Source organism: Solanum pennellii, chromosome 5 (genome assembly GCF_001406875.1).
Source record: "Solanum pennellii chromosome 5, SPENNV200".
NCBI lineage: Eukaryota > Viridiplantae > Streptophyta > Magnoliopsida > Solanales > Solanaceae > Solanum > Solanum pennellii.
This window is the reverse complement of record NC_028641.1, coordinates 48902936-48914842: the sequence shown is the minus strand read 5'-3', so window position 1 is coordinate 48914842 and position 11907 is coordinate 48902936. Positions and strand designations below refer to the sequence as shown.

The 11907-nt window shown below is 32.7% G+C and overlaps 1 pseudogene; it reads left to right on the top strand.

Annotated features, from left to right (window-relative positions):
• Positions 1 to 2871: 2871 nt before the first annotated feature.
• Positions 2872 to 2988, top strand: LOC114077408 (annotated as a pseudogene).
• The last annotated feature ends 8919 nt before the right edge of the window (positions 2989 to 11907 follow it).

Below are 11907 nucleotides of genomic sequence, written 5' to 3'. Positions count from 1 at the left end.
ACCTCAAGGAATTCTAAATTAAGGCACTAACCCTTTCTTAGTATTTATTTACAAGTTGGCATGCTGGTTTTAATTCGTTTGTATTTGTTTGAAACGAATGTTGCATGTTACACCCTTAACCTAGTTAGAACAATAACATTTGAGGACAAATGTCCCAAAGGGGAATATATTGTAACATCTCAAAATGTGAATTTTCTATGAAGAACCTAAGAACATGAAATAATTATTTTTTCTAAAAGAATGAAAAATCTGGAAAATTGTTTAAGCTAGGAAAGTGAGTTTTTGATAAACTTCAAACTATCATAACTTCTAGATAAGGATGATATAGGTGTATTTCCATTTATGGCTTGAATTATCTTGGAATTATCTTTGAATGATCTTTCCATGTTAACCGAGCAATTCCAAGTTCGTATGAGTGAGATACACCTTTTAGAAATTGGGCTATTGGAATAAGGAAGTACCCAAATCCGGATTTTAAGGGCTATTTACATATTCTCATTGCCCTATTATTAAATGCATTTTAGGAGTTTAATATGGGTAAAATCATATTGTATTCAGTTTTAGAAAATTGGAATTTAAAGGAGTAAAGAGGAGAAAGAATAAGAAAGGGAAAGATTCTTCAAGATCGATCAATCTAGTCGTCGTTTTTGCCAAGGATTTATTCATACTAGGTATGTGCGATCACATAGTGTTGGGTTAATTGTCCCATGCGCCAATTATGATTCAATTTCGATGAAGCTATTAGATTTGAAAGTAAATCCTTGAGTTCTTGGTAATTTTCATTTGAAATCATGTGGGTGTTGTTGATTGGAGTTTCCTGAAGTTGATACGCGTATTTAATAGTGTTTTCGAGTAGAATCTAATGCATATGGAGGGTATAGACGATTCTAATTATTGGGTAAAGGATCCCATAGAGTTTAGAGGATTTATAGATGTAAAACAAAGAAGAAATTTCATTGGATGAAATTTGAAACTGGTTGCTCATTGCGGGGAAGGTTCCCAGATTTGGGAATTCCTTTTTCACGTCGCGAAAATGTCACACAATGTTCTTTCTAAAAAGACGTTTTAGAACAAAATTTTAAAAGCCTCTTCACATCGCGTAACAACTTTGAAATATTGATTTTTCAGTTTTTTTCTCATGATTAGCTATCTAAAATCATTCCTAAAGTTCATGACATCTTTCCAATCACAAATCCCGATTATTGAATCCATAATTCAATTCAAGGATCAGTTAAAAATCAAGTGAAGAAGATAAGAGTTAAGTCAACCAGTCAAGATAAGTTCTAAAACTTTTTCATTACAAAGTCTTTTACATGTGTTTTAAATTTGTTTTAAGACTTAAGTTTCAAGTTAAACAAAGAGTAAAGAGTTGAGTTCATTTCACAAAAATCAATAATGCAACTAAGTTTTTCCAAAGACTTCATAAATGTTTTCACATTTGAGAAGGAAAAGGGAACATCGATTTCAAGATCTTTCAAGATAAGTTTTGAGTAATTATCTCAAACAAAAGAAAAAAGTATGTTTCAAAAATGTAAGAGCTAAGTATACCTTTGGGAGTAGTATTGAGAACCGATGTAGGGATCTAAGTTCATATTAATTAATTTAAGTTTTCATAAACCATGTAGCCATCATGATTATTAAAAGATCATACTTTTTCGGTGACTCCTTAAGATAAGCTAGTGGATCTACTAAGTTAAGTAGTTCTATGTGATGGCAAAGTATAGGATAGTTTGGCAACATGATGTAGAAACTTTGTATCACCACTTAGGCTCATAGTGGCGGTTGTTGGTTAGAGAAACTCCCACCTAAACTATATCACTTTGTATATGAGTAAAGTTGAGTTTTTTATTGTATTTTCTTTAACGAACTAAGTTGGATTTACTATTTTATAAATCTTCTTGTATATTGCATGTGTTTCTTTACTTTATTATGAGTTAAGTTTATTCATGAGTTGAGAAGAGCAAAGGTAAGCGTTTTCTTTCAGAATATTTTCAAGCCTATGCTATGTTTAGCATTCCAACTCGCATACTTATACATTCTATGTACTGATGCCAGTTATCCTGCATTGTATTATGACGCAGAGACAGGTAACAAGGATCGGTATTCCAGTGCAGTGTTGATCCAGTAAGGAGTTCAGAGTCTTTTGGAGACCCTCTTTGCATTTCGGAGGACACTTTTTATTCTTTTGATTTTAATTAATTTTTTTCATTAAGATGTTATGGGGCTTGTCTCAACATCCCTCTTTTTTGTTTTGTAGGCTTCATAGACAGTTAGACAGTCAGTAGTTAGCTGTTTTTACATTATCATTCATATATTAAAGATTTGAGTTGCTATTTTGGCCAAGTTGAATGTTTTACTTTTAAATATTCAAGTTATACTATTGAGCTATTTGAATTTGTGCACTTGATCATAGTAATGGTTCTTAAAGTCTTCCACTAAGTTTGTAACCCAGGCCAAGGGTTTCCTCGAGGTCAGCAATTATCTTCGAATGCCAGCTATGTCCAGGGTGTAGGCAAGGGCTGTGACACCAACAACTACAGTTATATCCTTAAGACCAACCAGTCACAATGTTTTCTATGATATGTTTTAAGCTCTATTAAGACACATAATACTGTATTTTCGATATCGCTTGGTTGGTTGTCTAGCCAAGTAATTTTTTTAATCACTTTTTAATGCAGAAATATCATTTGATGAAGTTAAAAGTTACATTTAGGAGGTATTGTCCAAGTCATATAATTAATATTTATCCAAATGAAGCGGTTGAAAACATAAATATGTAGCTTCCATTATTTAAAGTAATCAAAACGTAATTATGTGTCTGCCATTAATTAGCACAAATAAATTCGATGCTCATCCCTTAACCTAAGAATTGTGCTAGTATAAAGGAGAGTTTGTTGGTATATCCCCATACAAGGATAACTAAGGGTTTTACCTATTACCACACATCCGATTAAGGTATTCCAACTGTATATAGAAAAATATTTGTTTGGAGAATAGAGAGTTACCCTCCCCCCCCCCCCGAAATGCCCCCTTTGCCTGATGCAAATAAGTAGTTAGACTCCAATGATAACAAACACCTTAAAAAATGGGAATGCCATTTTATCACCAAAAAAGTTATGAAATTTACCGAACTTTTATAATTGAATATCCATAGGGATAATCAATGGCAAATCTAGAAATAAGTAGCAGTATATATTGTATAAGTACATAAAGCTAGTTCCATTACAGTAGTATACCGTAAAACAAAAAAGTTATTTTTATTACCCGAGACTACCCCTAGTCGTTGTATGGTTCTAGAGTCACAAGTGACCCCATAAAACTTTTGATATTGGTATATGATGATGAGCAACTAACTATGAACATGTAAATGAATTATAATGATTGAGAGGAAGTATAATTATTGAATAAAGGTTTAATATATATTTGAATTTTTTTTCTATAAAACAATTGTAATCTAAAAAGATTCTGAAATAGAAAACTACAAAAAAACACCTATTTATGGAGGCTTAATTGCGGGTTTACAAAAAAACTCCACATATTATATCGAATTGAGAGAATTTTGTACCCTTCATTAAATTTATTAAATTTTCATGGAATTAAGGGGGTTTCTACACCCTTCTCTTATTTCATTAAACTTTCATTAGTTAAAGCATCATCTAGATTTTAAAATTAAAAGAAATATCGAAAAAAATAAGAAAAAGGCCAAAATAGATATTTTTAAGAGGTGGTGCTTGTCATTTAAGAAAAATAAAAGAAAAAGAAACTCCATTTCTCCTCAATGAAAAGTGAACTCTCCCATTTAACTCTAATTTTTTCTTACCACCACCTTTCATACATAAAAAAGTCTCCAAGGCTTTTCTTCTTCTGTCTATTTCAATGGTGATTCCTCTTATGACACTAATGATGTAGTTGCTGCGTTGATGCTCTCCATTAAGCACCGGGTGGAAGACTAGTTATTTGATTGGTTGAAAAAGAAGGGAACCCCATTCTTCCTCTGCCACCATTGATGGAACAACTAACAATCCTAAGCCAAAGAAGCAGAGGGTAAAGAAACATGAAAGAAAAGTGTAAGGTAGGTGAATGAAACAAATCTTTTCCTCTAGTGTCGGATCCATGATTTTCAAGAGGGAGTATCAATGGTTGACCTTAAGGAACTTCTGCAACACCTTAACCTGCACACTAAGACTTCTTGTACTTGTGTCAAGAAGTGTCAGCACTTGTATATACATATTTATTGAATCAAAACTTGACCTATATATTGTTTAATTTTCTGGCGAATGAGTTTCGTTTGACACCCCTTGGCAAGGATAATTTTGTCGTTGCTTCCCACCTTCTCTCTCAAGGAAGAAGTGGGAAAGAAGGGATTTCCATTTTTCAAAAAGAATTATTCTTACCTTCTTTAATTGAAGAACATTGACCACCTAAATGAGAATCATGTTCTTGTTGACATAGGAGAAAAAAACCCAACAAAATAAACAAAAAAATTGTCATGGAAAACGTCATTTCTCAAGAAAGAAAAACAAAAACCTACATTCATAGGATTTTTCACAAAACTTCACTAACTTCAAAGAGAAACTTCAGATTAAAACTCTAAGATCAAAGAGACTAACTCTAGTAGCTCACCTCGATAGTTCACTTATGTTTTTCAACAATTAACTAGATTGCATGTTTTTGGTATGTTGGGGCTTGTGTATATCTCCACTCTTGGTTCTGAGTTTGCTTTGATTCCTTACTTGTTATTCATAAGTTTACTTTTTTTAATATGTCAAAAGGGGGACGTATTGTGTTTCTTTGTTGGGGGCTGTGTTGACTCTATTGCGGGAAAAAGGTATCATAGACATATTAAAAAGGAGGAAATTGATGACTGTATAACTAGTTTTGGTAATGGAAAAGTGTACTAGGTTCACAACCTTGTACCAGAACTGATATTAAAGAATTAGAAATGAGTAAATATGCATTAGAAGCGAAGACACCAAAATAAGATAAAGAAGTGCAGAAGACTCCTTATAAAAAAAGGAAAATTGTTTAAAGTAAATAACTACTTTCCTTGTAGGATTTAGTTAGGGTTTAATCCTCCCTTATAAAAGGATCATGATCTATCGTTATCACACATGCCATTTTTACCAACTAAATTCAGCTACACTTCAATTGCTATGTGACATCTTTTGATACGTCCAATTGTCAAATCTTTGTTTCAAACAACACAAAATAGTCTTCCCATTTTCTAGGTACTTGTTAAATTATGTAAGGAATGTGGGAAAATCTATATTATTTGTAGGGAAAAAAATATTGAAAGGTCTTCTCACACTAATGAAGTAACATACGCCTCCTAGTAATTAATGATCAAGGCATGTGGCGATCAGTGAGTGGACCATTTGTTACTTCCGATGCCGAGTGAACGATTTACATTAACATTTTGATATCCGTATATACTTTTCATCTTCGCTATTCATGACACTTTCATTTTCAGAAAAAAAAAAAGATTTCTCGTATCTAGTTTCTATCATTTTTCTACTCTTTCTCAACATTTGTTTTACTTATATATACGGAGAGTTCAAATCCTACGTCACATATTGAAAACTCATATATCACCACTGATGGAAATATCATTATTAATATAATAATAATAATAATAATAATAATAATAATAATAATAATAATCACCATCGTCATCATCATCTCCTCCTCTCTAATGGTTCCTTTCGTCAAAGAAGAGTGACTGGCATTTAGTGACAAGAGGCTATATTTGTACCACCCTGAAAACTTCTAAGTTAAGACTCGAAGTGGGGAAATGATTCTGGATATTAACTAAATTAACTAAAATCTCATAGCAAAAAGTTAAGTTGAATGTTTTCTTACCGATTAAGTATGGATGTAAGAACCTTTTTGTCAAATTCAAATGACAGTATCTCTTAGAATACAAAGCATTAAGCGGTACATAACCTATCAATTTAAAGGTATTTGAATCTTCTTTCCAACGCCACCGATTTCGCAACAATCAAAGGTTTGAGTAAGAAGTTATGACAATTTTAGTAACCTGATACAGTGAAATAACGAATTAGCCGATGAGAAAACTTTTAAAAAGGTCATATTTTTTCATTTTACCTCTAGGAAATCCTTAAAGGAATTCTTTACTAATTCTCTCTCTCTCTCAAACCCTAAGACAAAACTCTAATAAAGAACCAAAGTAGAAGACTCCATTCAACATTCTATGAATCAATTTCAAGATTCTTTCAATCTTTTAAAAAATTATTCTTCAATTAAGTCCTTCTCATAAAATTTCATTCATTCCAACTCAAATCCATCCATACAGTTATAAATCACTATTGAAAATCACAATTCTTGGCCATAGAGATTTCAAGAATCTCAAGAAATGGTTTCTTGATTGTTCTCCTTCAAGTTGAGATTTCAAGGATTCTAACCAAGTTCTTTGTAAAGATTCTTAGACACCCTTATTTTTCCAAGTATGTAAGGCTATCATAGTGTTGGAATAGTTTGTCCTCACACCCTAAATCTACTTTCAAATTAGTAAAAGAGTAATCTAGGATTCTATCCCTAGATTTGAGTATTCTTGAGATAAGTTTATTTGAGTTCTAGTTTTTTTTTAAATCTATCCCCAATTATTGAATTGCTATATGCTATGCATCAAAATTACTAATTTAATCTGTTCATGTTTGTACTTCAGTTGAATCCTATGGATCGAGTATCTTTTACAAGAGAAATATCGTGGAGTTAGGATTTTCATGTTCTTGAATCCTTGAGTGAGTTTTTAGTTATGACAACCAAGTTTCCTTATTGCTACTAATATCCCTGTGTTGAGTAGTTCATGTAAATAATTCCACATTAACCCTATGATTTGAGTTATAAATTTTTTAAAAGCTTTTTAAAGCCTACACTTGAGTTGTTAAACTGAGTTTAGAAAAGCAAAGATGAGTTTTGAGAAATGATTTTATGTAACATAAATAGTACGACATTCAAGTTTGTCTTCAATGCATGAGTAGTATGGTATCTAGATATAACATAAATTTTATGCAGTATAACGTCCTGAGTTATTAATAATTATAATAAAACATGATTTTTTATATGTTTTTGAGAAAATAATTTCAAGTATGAATTGACTAAGAGTATAAGGGGACTATATATTCTTAAAGGTATCAATTTTTACATCGATAAAATAGAAACCGTGATTTCTAAATGATTTATGAGTTCAAAAGATATTTCAAGAGCAACTACCTCTTTTAAAAGGGTAGTTTGAGTGATTTTCTCAAACTAGATGAAGACATACAATTTAAACATATCAGAATGAGTATATATTATTGGGAGCAGTATTGAGTACCAATATGGGGAAAAGTTTAGACAACTCAAAGTCTTCATAATACATGTATGCCAACATGGGTATAGGCTCATACATTTTAGATTATTCCTTATTATTTTTTAAGCATAGCTTAGTGGATCCACTTAATTGAGCTGTTTATACCACGAAAAGGTATAGGGAAGTTTTGGAAGCGTGAGCGATACGGTGTATCATCACGTATCTCATAATGATGGTTGTCAGTTAGACTCTCTCAAAAAAAGTGAAAAGTGTATTTTTATTACACAACTTAATATGTTGAGTTTAGGAGGAGAGTATGTGTTTTTGTAAATTTTTAAACGATTTCATTCCTTTACTTCTTTATACTCTGTTGAGTTTATATTTTTTTCTCTATTCCTTTCATTCAGTTATATGTTATTCAACTCTATAATATACTACTATATTCAATGTACTAATGTCATTCAACCTTTTATTTTAATGATGCAGACACAAGTTCTTAGGATCCTCAACAAGAGTTTTATATGATCACTATATTCATTTGTCAACTTTTGAGTGAGACTTCTTGCCTCCAGAGGACTCCAGTTTATGAGTTACTAGTATCATTCTTTGAGAAGTCATGAGTCTTGTATTGACATTCATCTTTATACAATAGAAGCTTCATATATAAGCACTTTTTGAGTGTCTTTGAGTTTAAGATGTTTTATATAAAACATATAATTCATACTTAGTATATTCATTTCCATTTTGACATTCAGTAAACTATTTTTAAATGTTTGTTTCAACTCAATGCTTATATATGGTTGAGTTAGTCTTCCGCTTAGAGTTAGCGAGAAAGAGGGTTCTCATGGGGACCACAAATGGTTCTCGAATGTTGGTCACGTCCAGGGTATAGACTTGAGTCGTAATAAACATGGTATTAAAGCAGAGAGTTCATACGAGTTAAGATGGATGATATTAGCCCGGTGATATTAACTTGCACATAACTCATTTTCCTCTCTCATGTTGAGGAACAAGGGAAATATTGTTTAAAAATAGGATACTTTTGTTTAGTGGCTTGAGTTTGATTTTCTTAAAAGGATAAGAGATCAATATTTACGTAGAATAGAAATTGTCACTTGCTTCTAATTAATTAACCTTAAAAAATAAATATCGCATAGAAAACAAATTAGCCATATTATTGGAAAATAACCTTAATATAACATTGATGGGAGGAACTTTAGACAAACAAAAGGAAAGATGAAATAACAACAATACTAAAACTAACGCCTTTTTAGGAAATAGCCCTTGAATTTATTCAGTCCAATAACAAAAAGAAATATCAAATAACATCAATAATAATGTTTTCTATTCGTTTACTATCAATAATTATATGGTTTAAATTATTTTTTATATAACCTCCACAACCGTGTTTGACAAATTCAACTGCATTTAGAAGATCACCATGACAAAGATGAACTATCTCCACTTCATCTTTCTTGTTATTCGAGAATAACAATCCTTCAATATTTTATCTATTTGGTCCTTCACCTCTTGTAAAAACAAGTCATATCGTTGAGGTTGAATTATTTGATCTTCCCTTTAGCAGTATAATTCGCTGGATACATGGGTGATTTATATTTAACAAAAGATTATTTCACATTAAGAACTAAAGGAAAATATTATTTAAGTTTCATTTTGATACTGTTAGACCCCAGAAAGTTATTGAACAAAGACTCACGCCTTTCTTCGTTGTAAATAAGCTTTTACCACGGAATTTAAATTTTTCATAAGTCTTAAGGTCACTAGATGTAGCACCTTGAGTATCAAAAAGAACTAAAGATAATTTATTCAAGTATTTTGTAAATTCTTTAAAGTTTGGGTTCAGCTTAAAATGACCATAACTTTAAGCACAGAACTAATTAGGAGACCCATACAATATAAATTATAGATCTATAAGTCCTCTTTCTACGTCGCCAATTTCGCTAAAATACAACTTTGGATGAGGGAAATTTGCCTTTTTGAATTCAGACTGTCCGGTTAAGGAAATTTACATGAATCAATGTGGGGTATTTTTGTCTTTTGTAAAGACCCGAGCCTTCACCCTATACGTGGACGACACTCGAGTGTCTTCGTTGTCAATTGAAGAATCACCCGATATGACCCTTCAAGTAAATGAAGAATTGTTCGAGTCTTAAGTTACAAATTTTTGGAGTGTTACAATATCTCCCACCCTTGGGATCATTCGCCCTTGTATGACTCCTTATATGATAATGGAAAGGGATACTCTTACTATATTCAAGTCTAAATCAAAACCACCAAGTACTTAGTATAAGGTGATTTTCTAATCTAACTCACGAAATTCGGGTACTATACCTTTGTAGGGAAAATCCTATCCCAAAGAAACTACTCCTTACGGATGCATTCATCTCAGCTTGAGCTCACATCCCGAAACACCTAGTGTATCACACATTGCCCGAATGTTAAAAATACCAAATCCAAGCTTAGAACCTTAACCACTACATGTAATCCTACAAACCACTCCTTACAAGAGTTCATCCTCCTCTCATCATCTCTACGAACAAAACTTTCATGCATTATTACCATGAATCTGATTTATTACTCATACTAAAACCTTATTTCCTTCTCCCTTCAAATTCATAACCTAAGATTTAATACGCACACCATATCACAATAAGAAACAAAAATCTTCTTTTCTATCATTACACCGCTACTATAAGCAACCCCACTCTCAAAATTATAATGGTAACTAAAGGAGCTTTAGGGTGAAAGATCATAAGCACGACCCGCTCAAGATATGTGATATAAGAATATGCATGGCATAAGATCATGTTACAAGCCATTGAGAGTAGATCATGAATTTGTGATACTGAACATACTATGTTACCTAAATGATTATATGAAAAGGTCCATATTATGAGGCTAATATCCAAAACTTTATGGGTTAATCTTGAGCTCAATGGGTTAATGACTTTTCCCATCATTCTCGAAACTGAGCATAGATGTGAATCTTTCTAAACTATATGAGAATAGGTCATAGACATAATTTTGATATCAGGAATATGAACAAGATGTTGTAATAACTTCACATGAGGAATACACAATTATGAATGGATTGATACATCACTTTAACTCTTTTTGAAGAATATTACTATCTAAATCTCAATACTTTACCGGTTTCTCATCTTATCATATGCCCCTTAGGTCCAAAACTGACACTTGAAAGTGATGGACCTATTCCAAATTCTCTAATTGGTCTACAATTTCCTTATGCTAATATTCAGGAAAACTTATCTCATGGCTACTAAACTCTCCATAAACAGATACTAAGAATCGTTCAGTTCCTATGGAGGACCTCTTCTAAGATGCTTCTCTTAACCTCTTCTCAATGGCTTATAAGGACGCTTCACTAATATCTTAAGGGGAAATTTAATGCTTACATCAGTCTATCCCACATTAATAGAGTTGTTATACTATCTAGGCACACATGAAGAATATCATTAACTCAATTGGAACATCATCTTATTACATACCATTTTGGTACACCTCTAGTGCTCCTATTACTCTTATGACTTAGCCACACTTCACTAACATTATCTAAAATTTAGGGTCTCTCACGTGTACCAGTCACATTCATTGCAGCTAACATCTTAATTTCCTCATCTAATCCATGTAAAGTCTATACATTAGATCCGAAGACTAACATCATCACACTCATGTTTCCCTTTTTTTGATCATGGCACTCATCTAACATTCAAGCTTAATATTTACTATTAAACTCTAATATCAATATGATTTCTCGCTTATTATACTAACTTACAAGTACTAGGTACAAATTAAGATACACTTGTTAAATAAGACCTCAAGACGAGTAGTCAACTTTTATCCCTCAGGCTACCTATTTACATATTACCTCCACCTTCTACTCCACAAATTAAATAATATTTATTCTGTCTCTTCACATCATTACTTAATTAGATATGTAACAACCCTCAAAATGAACTAGGGTGATCTAGATCTTCACTTGTGTGTGATGAGTTTTTAACATGTTAAACAGTTGAGTTTTCACTTTTAAAGTCTAATTTGAGGAGTTTAGAGGTTCAAAGTCAAGGGACGACCATGACGTTCATGAACTAGTCTAGTATGTTTATGGGTTCATGTTGTTTGTGATTATTTAGAGTCTTGAGGAATGATATTAAGTGAGTCAACGACAAGGCATGTGCTAGACTCTAGGTTAAAAAACGTGTTTTAGTGAAGGGGGGGGGATGCTTGGGCTTGTGCCAAGCCAAGGAGCGAAGGGCCTAAGAAAAAAACCAAGTCTTCCAATCTTGGCTCAACACTGCCTCAAGGCTCCACGAGCGACTTCACGGTCATTGGTATTGACCATGTACCGTGAAGGTGTTCGTGAAGTTGGTTTGGTGGCATGTGAGGCAAGGCATTTGGCCAAGCTACTGCCCCAACTTCCACGAGCCACTTCACGAACAGTGGTCATGAACACGACCTGTGAACATGTTTGTGATATTGCCTTATCCATGTGGGTCTTGGCAAGTCCAAGGTGGATACTTCCCCAAGGAGCATGAGCCGTCAACTTGGCTGTG